This window comes from Mesocricetus auratus, unplaced genomic scaffold, assembly GCF_017639785.1.
Source record: "Mesocricetus auratus isolate SY011 unplaced genomic scaffold, BCM_Maur_2.0 Super-Scaffold_100031, whole genome shotgun sequence".
In the NCBI taxonomy this organism is placed as follows: domain Eukaryota; kingdom Metazoa; phylum Chordata; class Mammalia; order Rodentia; family Cricetidae; genus Mesocricetus; species Mesocricetus auratus.
This window is the reverse complement of record NW_024429212.1, coordinates 16,853,114-16,865,329: the sequence shown is the minus strand read 5'-3', so window position 1 is coordinate 16,865,329 and position 12,216 is coordinate 16,853,114.

Sequence of the window (12,216 nt, the reverse complement as noted above, 5' to 3'; positions counted from 1 at the left end):
TATAATGCAGGCTTCTCCGCCTTGGAGCTGTTAGCATTTGGATTCTGATCCTTGTTGCAGTACGTCCCGCATACTGTAAGATGATTACAGTATCCACAGCCTCTCCCCACTAGATGCCAGTAGCACCCACGCCTTCAATTGAGGCAAATTATCTCCAGGTGTGGGGAGTGGAGGACACTCTGAAGTCCCGGGTGAAAGTGAGCTCCTTTGAGTCTAGATTGGCGTGGGGAGGAAGAAGCAGAAGGATGTGGCAGGGTTTCTCTGTGTTGTTTTAAGAGGCTGTCCTGGAACTCTCTCTATAGACCAGGCTGGCCTCGAACTCACGGAGGTCCGCCTCCTTCTGCCTCCCGAGTTCTGGGATTAATGGCTTGCACCACCACCGCCTGTCTTGTTGCACAGGTTCCTTAAAGGCTACTATGATTGTGGCCCAAGTAGGCCAGGCACCATCTCAAACTCTCGGGAGAGCCTGTCTTCATCCACACGGTGCCCGTGATGCAGGCTGCAGTAAGTGGTGGGATAATGGAGATTGCATCTTGGTTCCACAGAAGCATCGGAATGGCCCTGCGGTGCCAATCTGTGAAGCTGTGCGGTGAGGGTAAGTTTCAGTATCGTGCATACTCCAGATGGAGCCAGCTCAAGAGATAGAGAGGCATGTGTGCTTCAGGCCATAGGACAGTGGGTTGAGAACTCTCCCTAAGCTCTTAGGACCCATGTGATGCCACCAAGTCCAAGATGGTAGACACAGAGGTAGAAGTTTCTTATTTGCCCTGAAAAGTCTTGGTCTTGCTTTGTCAAATCTCTCCTTGCGATGCCCCAACCCGCCTATCTTAGATTGAGAATGTTAACACCACACCATTGTGTGTTGGAAGTATGTAGTTTGTTTTAACAGTGGCTCACATTAAGGAAAAGAGATTATCTTAGGTTTCAGAACAGACTTCAGATTTTGAACAGTGTTGGAGTTAGTACTTCAGGGACTTTTACCAATGAAGAGTGGCACACACCTGTAATTTCAGCAGAGGCAGGAGGACCACTGCAAGTTCAAGGCCATCCTGGCTTATATAGTGAGTCTCAGGTCAGCCAAGGCTATGTAGGGAAACCCTGTCTTGGGGGGTGAGGTAAAGAGAAAAAAATACTTCAAGGTTTTTTTTTGGTTTTACGAGACAGGGTTTCTCTGTATTATTTTGGAGGCTGTTGGTCCAGCCTAGCCTTGAACTCACAGAGATCTGCCTGCCTCTGCCACCTGAGTGCTGGGATTAAAGGTGTGCGCCACCACCTCCCAGCTACTTCAGGGATCTTAAAAGTTGAGTTGAATGTAGTTTTAAGAGATTGCCATCAGCCTTTGGAGGCCAGAGACAGAACATTACGGTTTAGATATGAAAATGTACTCCATGGGCTCCCATGATTCAACACTTGGTCCCCAGCTGGTGGTGCTGACCTTAGCCACCTGCCCCTGCCCCTGCCCCTGCCCACACCACCAGAGGGCCTGAACCATCTCACTCCGTGAGCCAAAATGACCCAAATCCTGGGTGTGTTTAGAATGTAAAGTCGGCTTATAAATGAAAAGACATTTAGAAGACAAGACCTGAAGTGACAAAATTCACAGCACTCTTGAAACTTTGAAAATGTTTAGACAAGCCAGGCATAAAGCATTCTGCAAGCAGAAGGCGGAGTTACTCAAGGGCTACATGATGAGTTTAATAATGCATTTCATCTTGCCTCAAAACAACGGTAATAATTCAGAATTCAGGCACTAGACTGGTGCTTAGGTTCTGTGTTGGTTGAACCCGGACAAATCTCAGAAGAACACGTGTGCGTGCGTGCATGTGTACAATCTGTGTGTGTGTGTGTGTGTGTGTGTGTGTGTGTGTGTGTGTGTGTGTGTGTGTGTGCGCGCGCGCATGTGCCTTGTTGGAAGGAGGTGTGTCACTTCCAAAAGCCACAGAGTTCCCAGTTGGCTCCCTTCCTGGGTCTGCTCCGTAGCTGTAGCTGTGGATCAGATGTAAGTTCTTAGGTGCTGTCCCACACAGTGCCCGCCCATTGCCATGGAGGTCATGGACTCACCCTCTGGGGCTGTCAGGCCCTGGCATTAAACGCTTTCTTTTACAAGTTGCCTTGGTCTTGGTGTGTTGTCAAGGCCGTAGAAAAGTAACTAGGCCACACACACCCGGCACCTGGTAGACTAAACGTGGCAGTACAAATCTAGGCTATCGGCCCTAGGGAGGAAGAGGACCATGGGTTTGAGGTCACACCATCCCCCCCACTCCATAGGGAGAGACCATCCTAGGCTACATGAGACTGCCTCTAAACAGCAGCAGAGTGTGCCCAGCAACTTAAGGTGGGGGATGTCTTCTGAGGTGTGTCCCCGCTGCCCCTACACACCGTGTCTCACGCACTTTGTACGCAGATGCTACTCTATGCAGATGCTAACTGGGTCTGTAACTCTATTTCCAACGTGGAACTATATCCAAGTCCAGTGTGTGCTTGGGGAGGGGTTGGGTTCAGAGACCCTTTCCCAGATGCTCAGACGCCCCTCAGGGAAGCTGCTGCTGTGTCTACAACTGCCCTTACTCCTGCATTGCCGAGGAGAGCCACTTTTTCAGACTGTCCTCACCAAGGGGAGGATGGACAGATGCTGGCTGACTTCAGAGATATTTCTCTTCTGACTTGTTTTACAGGAAGTGCATTCTGTACACATGACAGGCTCCCGGGTGAGAGGCATTGTGGCGGTTGAAATGCACCTGGAAACTTCTAACTGCCCCCCACCTCGCCTCCACCACTGTACACAGCCCTGCCTGGCAGGCTGGAGCAGGCAGCCAGGCAACCACTGTACACAGGCACGTGTAGCAGGCCGGAGCAGGCAAGCTGGCCAGCCTGGAACCTCATGTCTTCCCTGACCATGGGCTCTTCCTCCCCAGGAGAGGATGAGCTGTTGTCAGAACAGAAAATGTCAGGTAAAGCGGTGGAAACTAGAGTCAGACACTATGGGTTTTTGTTGTTGTTTTGGTTTTTTGTTGGTTTTGAGACAGGGTTCCTCTGTGGCTTTGGAGTCCATCCTGGAACTCACTCTTGTAGACCAGGCTAGTCTCGAACTCCCAGAGATCCCCCTGCCTCTGCCTCCCGAGTGCTGGAATTAAAGGCGTGCGCCACCAACGCCCGGCCCAAGGCACTATGGTTATTAAATATAAAATGTGTAACAGAAAAGTTTATGCAGGCCCTCAGTCAACACGTAATCACTTCAGAGGCTCACGCCAGGTCCTGCTTTCCTGCTTTCTCTGGCACACTCACTGCCTTCCCGTTTGTGTGGAGAGGGTTTTTTGTTTTGTTTTTAGGTGTGTCCTGGGCAGGGTGTGTGTGTGTGTGTGTGTGTGTGTGTGTGTGTGTGTGTGTGTGTGTGTGTGTGTGTGTGTGTGTGTGTGTGTGTGTGTGTGGCTCCCAGCACCAGTGCGGGGACGTGTGGAATCTGGCCATGTGAAGGTACTGCTGCTTCCCTGGTTCTCAGCCCCTGACGCTCCGTTGTAGCTGGGGCCTGCAACCTTCTATTTGCTTCACGGATTTCTCTAAAAAATAAGAGTTGTTTATTTGTGCGTCACAGCTAGAGAAGCTTCCCGTTCCTCTCCAAATGCCCTTGGGTGAGAACCGAGACAAAAAACACACACCACACACCGTAGCCCAAAGGGTTCGGCAGGAAGGAAACCCCGGGTTGATGTCAGCTGCTGTTACTAGCTGAATTCCCTAAAAAGAAGAGATTTATTTACTGTACATACCTGGCTGTAGGTCTTGGTGGACATTTTCCAAAGTACAGTGTTTCTGTGACACAGAGACTGCTGCATGCAGGCCCGTCAATAACTACGGTCTTATATTTGTCACACCGGAAACCAGGAAATAAAAAGTAGTAACTGAGTCAGGCAGTGGTGGCGCACGCCTTTATTCCTAGCACTTGGGAGGCAGAGGCAGGTGGATCTCTGTGAGTTCAAGACCAGCCTGGTCTACAGAGCGAGTTCCAGAACAGGCTCCAACGCCAAGAGAAACCTGTCTCAAAAAATCAAAAAAAACAAAAAAAAACAAAACAAAAAAAACAAACAAACAAAAAAAAAAGAAATGTAGAAAATGTACAGTTGAGTAAGGAAAACTTTGATTGGCAGACTTTTGTTTAAAAAGCCCTGGACAAACAGGGATGCACAGGGAAGTATCCTGCCTGGTTTAGCCTGGTTTAGCCACACACAGGCTGCTGTAGCCATGGTCCTCTGTTGCTTGAGTATATCTTAAGCTGACAGCAAATGCTGGCCACCACCACCATCACCCAAGCGGTGCTGATTCTGTAGGCACACCGAATGTATGAGTTCTAGGGTCATGGAGGCTTGTACCAAGGCCCTGGGGTGGGTATGGGGGGACCACACGGACGGATGGACAGAAGGACAGGCAGAACGGGCAGTAGAGCTGGTGTCTTAGTCTGCTTCCTATGGCTGTGATGAAACAGCATGACCAAGAGCATGCCTTCCCCACCATGACGGGCTGCGAACTCTAAAACAGTGAGCCTCCCCATCCCGTTGCAGAAAGGGAAATTTTAACAGAGATCAGACCGTGACGTCTAACATATACTTTGGAGTTTTGTTTGTTTAATAGCCACACCGAAAATGCTAGGTTAGATGCAGAGACCAACAGTTTACAGCTGTCAAAGGGCCCCGTGCAGTCCCCTGCACTAATGATCCAGTTGGTAATAGTCAACCTCTTCTCCATGTCAGCGAAAGGGAAATGATCTGGAAGCTTGAATGCGGCCTTTTCCAAGAAACCACTTTATGCCGGGGAGAGGTACTACAACTGTTGCCTTGCTTATAGATGAGGAAAACAAGGCACAGAGAGGCCAACCATAATTTCCAGCTTCTACCAGTCCGGCTCAATGCCCATTACCTTTGCCATACCCTGCTGCCTCTCTGTTAACCTAAGATTAATCATCTTTCCTGGAACAGGTACAAAAAGTGCATGCTTTCAGGAAAATGACTCAACGGCATGTGTTCGTAGACCTTGGGAAGGTCTCAGCCTTGATCAGCACTCACCTCTGGCGAGACATCTTTTAAAAAATATTTTTTAAATTTTGTTCTCTCTCTCTCTCTCTCTCTCTCTCTATATATATATATATATATATATATATAGAGAGAGAGAGAGAGAGAGAGAATTTCTATGTGTAGCCCTGCCAGTCCTGGGACTTGCTCTGTAGACGAGGCTGGCCTGGAATCACAGAGATCCACCTGCCTCTGCTTCCTGAGTGCTGGAATCAAAGGTGTGCACCACCACCACCTTGTGGATACATGTATACTTTGATCCACTCCTTATTCCTCCCTCCCTAGCCAACTCCTCCCAGATCCTGCCTTACTGAATACCCCTTCTAACTTGCCTCCTCCCTCTCCCCCTCCCATTCTGCCCCCCCCCACAACACGTGTGCAAGGTCTTTCCCAGGAGCATGGGAAGCCTACAGGGGCCAGAGCTCCTCCCCCTAGGAAGGAGCCTGGTACTGCCATAGACAGACAGATAGGAAGGTGACAAGCCAGAAATGAGGATGGGGAATCAATCCTCACGGCTGCAGCGTCTGGCTTCCAACAGAGGCGACCAAAGCATGTGTAGGAAAGACGGCCATGAGGTCAAAAGCTCTTGCTGCTCTTACAGAGGGACCCAGGTTCGTGTTCCCAGCACCCACGTGGCGGCTCACGGCCATCTGCAGGCACATATGCGGGTACATAGACACAAACGCAGGCAGAATGCTATATGCATAAATAAGTCTACAAAAGAGGAAGGCAGGAGGGCCGGAGGGAGGGGAAAGGAAGGAGGAGGGAGAGACGGCTTCTTTAACACACTGGGCTGGGGATTCTTCATCCAAACATGCCGATGGCTGGCATTAGATCCCTGTTTTTCTCTATGGACAAAGGCCATTTTTGAATGGGCTAAAGGCCTTAACAAACTTGGAAACAATAAAATACAGGGGAAGGATTTAAGATGCAGGTATTGGCAACAACTTCCTGAAGACTCCAGTGTCTCAGGAAGTAACTGGAAGAACTGACAGGTGGGGCCACATCAAATCAAAAGCCTCTGCACAGAGAGGAAATGCCAGAATGAGGAGACTCCTATATGGTTTCTCAGAGTGAGAAATCCTGCCAGCCTTTTATCTGACTGGGATTAATGTCCAGAACAGATAAAGGACTAACCTACTAAACAGCAAAGGAACAAACACCGAAGTCAATAAATGACAAACGAACAGACGGTTTACAAAAGGAGTATAAGTGATCAATAATTGATGGAAAAATGTTCAACCTCTTTAATAGCAACAGAAACGCAGACCAGAACTGCAGTGATAGTCTCTTCCTCTCTAGTCACGGGGACTGTCATTAAGAAAACTAAGACAGCCGGGCGTTGGTGGCGCACGCCTTTAATCCCAGCACTCGGGAGGCAGAGGCAGGCGGATCTCTGCGAGTTCGAGACCAGCCTGGTTTTACTGGTGTTCAGGATTAGACCAGCTGGTAGCTGCTTGCCCAGCACTCATGAAACCCTGGATTTAGCCTCCGGTATGGAATAAAACCAATCCTGGAGGTACACACTTCCAGTCCCAGTACTTGGGAGGTGGAGGCAGGAGAATCAGAAGTTCCTGGTCAGCCTCACTGGCACGGCCCATCTGAGGCCAGCCGGGGCTTCATAAGACCCTTTGTAGTTTCAAAGAAAGTAAGAAAGTGAGCGTACTATCATATAGCTGTGTTGCTTCAGGAACGTTAATGCTATTGTTTTCTGACCTGTTGAGAGTAGACAGAATAAGCCTGAGTGGCTGGGGTGCTGGGTGGGCTCTTTGTAAGAGGGGAGGAAAGAATTAATCTCCTCTCCACATCCTTCCCACCCCCTCTCAAGCCCATGATGGTCACATGACTTTGAGCTCAAAGCTTTTCGACTCGCATGCAATGAGATGAAATTTTGAATCAAAAGCATTTGCTGAACCTTGAAAAGTCATTTCAGCACTCAGGAGGCAGAGACAGACGGATCTCTGTGAGTTCAAGGCCAGCCTGGTCTACAGAGAGAGTTCCAGGACAACCTCCAAAGCTACAGAGAAACCCTGTCTCAAAAATTAAAAAAAAAAGTCATTTTAATCTTTTAACTGAACTAGAGAAGCATAAAGATACACATGTTTACAAGGCAGTGTGTTGTGTGTGTGTGTGTGTGAGAGAGAGAGAGAGAGAGAGAGAGAGAGAGAGAGAGAGAGAGAGAGAGAGAGTATACACAAACCAGGACTTATTAAGTTCTTGGATAAGGATCCATGAAACAGAAACCAGTAGATTCCTTGCTCGGGGGAACAGACAGGGATCCTCTTCATGACGCAGGGAATAGGCTGTATCTAGGGGCCACTGGACCCCAAAGTCTGTCTACTCCAGTACTCTCTTCTCTTCTAACGGTAATCCTGGTGCAAAGATTCAACAGGGCTGATGCCCAGCCTGGAGCAGTACCTTGAAGAAGCAGAACCCCCCCCCCCAACCTTCTTCTTCATCTCTAGATACGGGATCAGAGGAACTTGGTTTTGTGAGTAATTTTTTTAAAGTTATGATACATAGGCTCTTCCATTTAGAATAAAATGTTTCCCCAAACATCCTTGGAGGAAGTGATGAAAACTAAAAAGAAAAACAAATGCTTTTTCTCTCTCGTTACATTTTCCATTCACTAAATAAAATTGACTTCTTTTTTCCGTGTGAGTTCACACTGGGTCTGGCTCCATAAGAGTCACACTGTTCAGCCCACACACACTGTGACATGTTATTTACTCAATCTCTCCCCGGGAGCCATCCTCACACGTGAACCCTGAACACCAACGCTGACAGCCCCTTCCCTCTTCAGATGTGGGAAATCTGTCATGTAGGCATTCACACTTTTTAGTGATACCGTATTTTACAAAGTAGCGAGATTTAAACGTGCCAGTCAGAAGATGCTTATTAAAGGAAGATAACATTTTTTCCCCTTCGTGTCTGAGTCATAGCATCCATCTATGATGGGGTCTTGTGGCGCGTCCTGTAACACCAGCACTTGGGACTGGTGCTGGAGGGTGTCACAGTTTCGAAGACAAGAGTTTTGGGCTACAGAGTAAGTTCCAGCCCAACCAGGGCTTCGCAGTAAAAACTTGTCTCCAAAAAAAAAAAAGGGGGGTGTGTGGAGAGGGGATCTGTCAGACAAACTAATTTTAAGGTTTATAGATAGGAGAAGCTAAGATTTATCAGCAAATACAAGTTGATTCTATGTTAAAGGACTAAGAGGGAGAAGTGTGTTAATGCTATTGTCTTCTGACCTGTTGAGAGCAGAAACAAGTCTGTCTCTGACCCACATGCATGCGTGTGGGGGTGTAACAGTAAAAACATTTTAAGAGAGGGCAGGTCTTAATTGTGGTGGATGTAGGATATTCATTTGCTCATTACTGAGTTTCTCCTTCACTTACTTTCTGGCTTTTGCGTTGCTTCTTGGCCATGGGTAATGATCATGAAATCATACTCTGACTGGTGTCATTATTTGGATATTACTTTTGATATGTGACTACTCATAAAAAGGAGGATTTTTATTTTAAGTATATGATTGTTAATTTATCGGGGGCCACGTGGGGGTCAGGGGGACTGCGGGAGTGAGTTCTTTCAAGGATGAGACTCAGGTCGTGGGGCTTGGCAGCCAGCCCCTTTCTCCACTGATTCATCTCATTTGCAGAAGGGGTAATTACGTATCTGATTTCTAAGTCCAGGCCATCACACAATTATCACTTTATATTTAATTTCTTTGGGCTGAAACATTTTAGAGAAGAAAAAAAAAACCCATGCTCTTTATCTTCTTTCTGACTACATTCACTAAGACAGTCCAACCAAAGACAGAAATCAAACAGGGCTTCCCTTTTAATACCAGAGGACAACTACAGCAATATGACAGGGTGTGACCACAGCTCTCACAGACGCTTGTACCAAAATAAAGACCAGTTCTGCAGTGGTTTCTACAGTGGTCTTTCACAGCCTTTTAGATATTTGTTGATATGAGTTCTTTGGCTTATGTATCACTCAAGATACCACGTAAAACGCTTCTAGTATGTATCAAGGGCCGCTCAAATATTCACTGATGGATTTAGAAAAACGCCACTCTTAAAAGCAGATCCTAAAGAAATTTTGAAAGGGGGGGCATATGCAAAGCCTGGGTTCACCCCCAACACCAGTACACACATGCACAAAGAAAAGTGGGCCACATTGTTAAGAAGACTTACATCATATTACTTAAAAATAAGGATGGAGAGAGAGAGGGAGAGAGAGAGAGAGAATCTTGACCTTTGAGGAACAGGATGGATAACACGGATTGTATCAGAGAAGGAGGGAAGAGGGAGAGAAAGCTAAATGCTTAGGCAAGAGTGGTTAAGAAAGTTACAGTTAGCAGAGCTTCTACACTTTTAAAATGATAAAGCATTATTATAGACTGAAAATGTATTTTTGCTGACACATAAGACACAACCATTATACATATTAATAATATAACCGTATAATGTTTTAATGTCATGATTTTTTTTACTTAGGTAAAGTTTACTATAGAAAGTTTGTGTTGTGTAAAATAAACATGCTAGCGTAAGCAACACGCAATCATAGCTATGGCTTTTAGAAGCTACAGCAATGAGATTGTTTTCTTTTTATTCGAGAACTGAGGAAGAAACACCCGCCTGGGAAGTTCTCTGACTGGGTTCTATTCCTTTCCTTGCCAGATTGCACCTAATACACATTTTATAATGCTTTTAAACGCCTTCATTCTCACATGGACCTGTGAAGGGTGAGCATCAGAGGACTGTGCCAGCGCCGTTTTGCAGTGCAGGCGGATGGTCCGACTTCCTGGTGAGAAACCACTGGCAAAGCTGAGCTAGCTTGCCCACGGTCACAGGGTGGTTTTGGCAGAATACAGACTGATAATCACATCTGCCTTTATAAGGCGTGAGGTCCTTTTCCTTCCTCCTCACATCTCTGAGCTACTCAAAAGACTGATGCTACCAGATTGCATGCTGGGAGTGCGAGCAGTGCCTCCTCTAGGGTTTCTCTATCCCCACTCTCCCCAAGCCCTCCAGGAGAGCATTATTGCGGTAAATCTTAGGGGAAAAATAAGCAGCGAAGAATAGCATCATCTCATTGCTTTTCTTTATGTCTCAAGTCTTTTGTTGTCTGAAACTAGGTCTACATTGTTACATCTGGCCCTCCTGCCTGGGCCTCCTGACTGCCAAGAGGATTTTGAGTGCCAGATCCTCACTGTCTATGATCCACAGATATATGAGATGGTCCTTCAAACAGATGACTGGCGGGACACCTGAAATGTTTGGAAGATGAAACCATTTGGCATTAGGCATCTACAGGCACGTTATTAATGTTTACTTTTTAAAAAATTTTTGGAAAAATAATTATTTTTTTCTCAAGTACCCCTTTTTCTCCATCAGGTCACCATTTCCAAAGGAGGATGGGGAGGATTCATTCCTTCTAGTGCTCTCTCTCTTTCTCTCTCTCTCTCTCTCTCTCTCTCTCTCTCTCTCTCTCTCTCTCTCTCTCTCTCTCTCTCTCTCTCTCTCTCTCTGTGTGTGTGTGTGTGTGTGTGTGTGTGTGTGTGTAGTGTGTAGTGTGGGGCCCGAGGCATGCGGATACTCTCTTTACCTTCAGTTTAGTATTAAGTAAACAAAAGGTGATCTGAAGGGCTAAGCAGGAGACAGGTCATTGTAACACCATGGCCAGGTGTGGCTCCCTGCCCCTCTTTTGTAAGCCTCTTCATCTCTCTGGGTCTCTTCTCCCTGCCTTCCTCCTATGTCCCCCAACTGTGGGAATCACACATCTCAGCACTTACACCTCAGAGGTACCCCCTTCTCTTGAGTTAACTACTTTAAGTGTGTATTTATTTAGTTTAGATCAATCATAACTACATGGCCCAGCCTGTAAAGATAGATATATATGGGATTCAACACTGTCTACCTCCTACCTGCTCCCAGTTTTATTTGCCAAGTCAGAAATCCCAAGAGTCTACTGACAGCAAATGGAAAGCCAGATGATTCAGGTTAGGACTTCAGTTAGCCAAAGGAAGGACTTCACTGTTGCTAAAGGAGTCTTCATGGAACCTCTGGCAGTACTTAACTAAACTGCTGACTAGCCAGAGAGCCTGGATGGGAGATTTTGACTTTGAGCTTGCTTCTATGTAAAAACAGTTTCACCATTTTTTTGTGATTTGGTTAATAACAAATTTAATTTTGTCATGTTTGTCATTTTCTTCTAAACGTTTGAGTTTTCCCTTGTCATAAAAAAAACAAGATAACATGGGAGAAATATTTGCTTTGGAACTACTCTGAACTGTATTCACAACAGGACAAGATGAAGCACACAATAAATGCATTATTAATAGAATTTGACTGATTTCCCTCCTTTAGCTTATCCCTATGTGTGTGTGTGTGTGTGTGTGTGTGTGTGTGTGTGTGTATGATCCTTCTAGCACAGCATACCTCTGCATTCATCTATAAAGAAACGGTGTGCAGTGCACCCTGGACCTGAGGGGCAGCTTAGCAGACAGGATCTGTGTCCTAGTACATAGCAGTGATATAGGCCATAGGAGGTAGATGCCCAATTCGTTAAAACACATGAAGCAATGCTGTGCTAACCAAATGTTTTTCACATTTTTACAGTGGGAAAAAAAGTCACCTTTTCCCCTATGGAAAGGACTTTTTTGTTTTTGTTTTTGTTTTTTTTTTTTTGCCTTATAACAATTTTGGATTAATCTGAAATACTAGATAGTTCCCGGGTTAGTGCATTGTCATGCGCTTGTTAAGTGCAAATCCCAGGGTTTCATTCTCAGAGAACCAACAAGATAAACGCTTGAACATACTTTTGTTTGTTTTTGTTTATGTTTTGCAAGATCTGCTGGGCATCGCTGCCTCCGCCCCCGCCCCCCCCCCCCGCTCCCGCGCAGTGTCTCATTGCAGAAATCGTGCATGAAATAGTGACCAAAACCTGGCCCAATTCACTTGGAAGAGTATGGCGCTGACAACGGTTTCACCCCTGCAAGCGAGGAGAGGGTGAAGGCACCGATTGTGCACAGTGCACATCCTACTAAGCAACATAATACATAGTCTCAAATACATACATACATACATACATACATACATACATACATACATATATATATTTCCCCCTGCTATCAAGTGTTAATTCTCCCTTG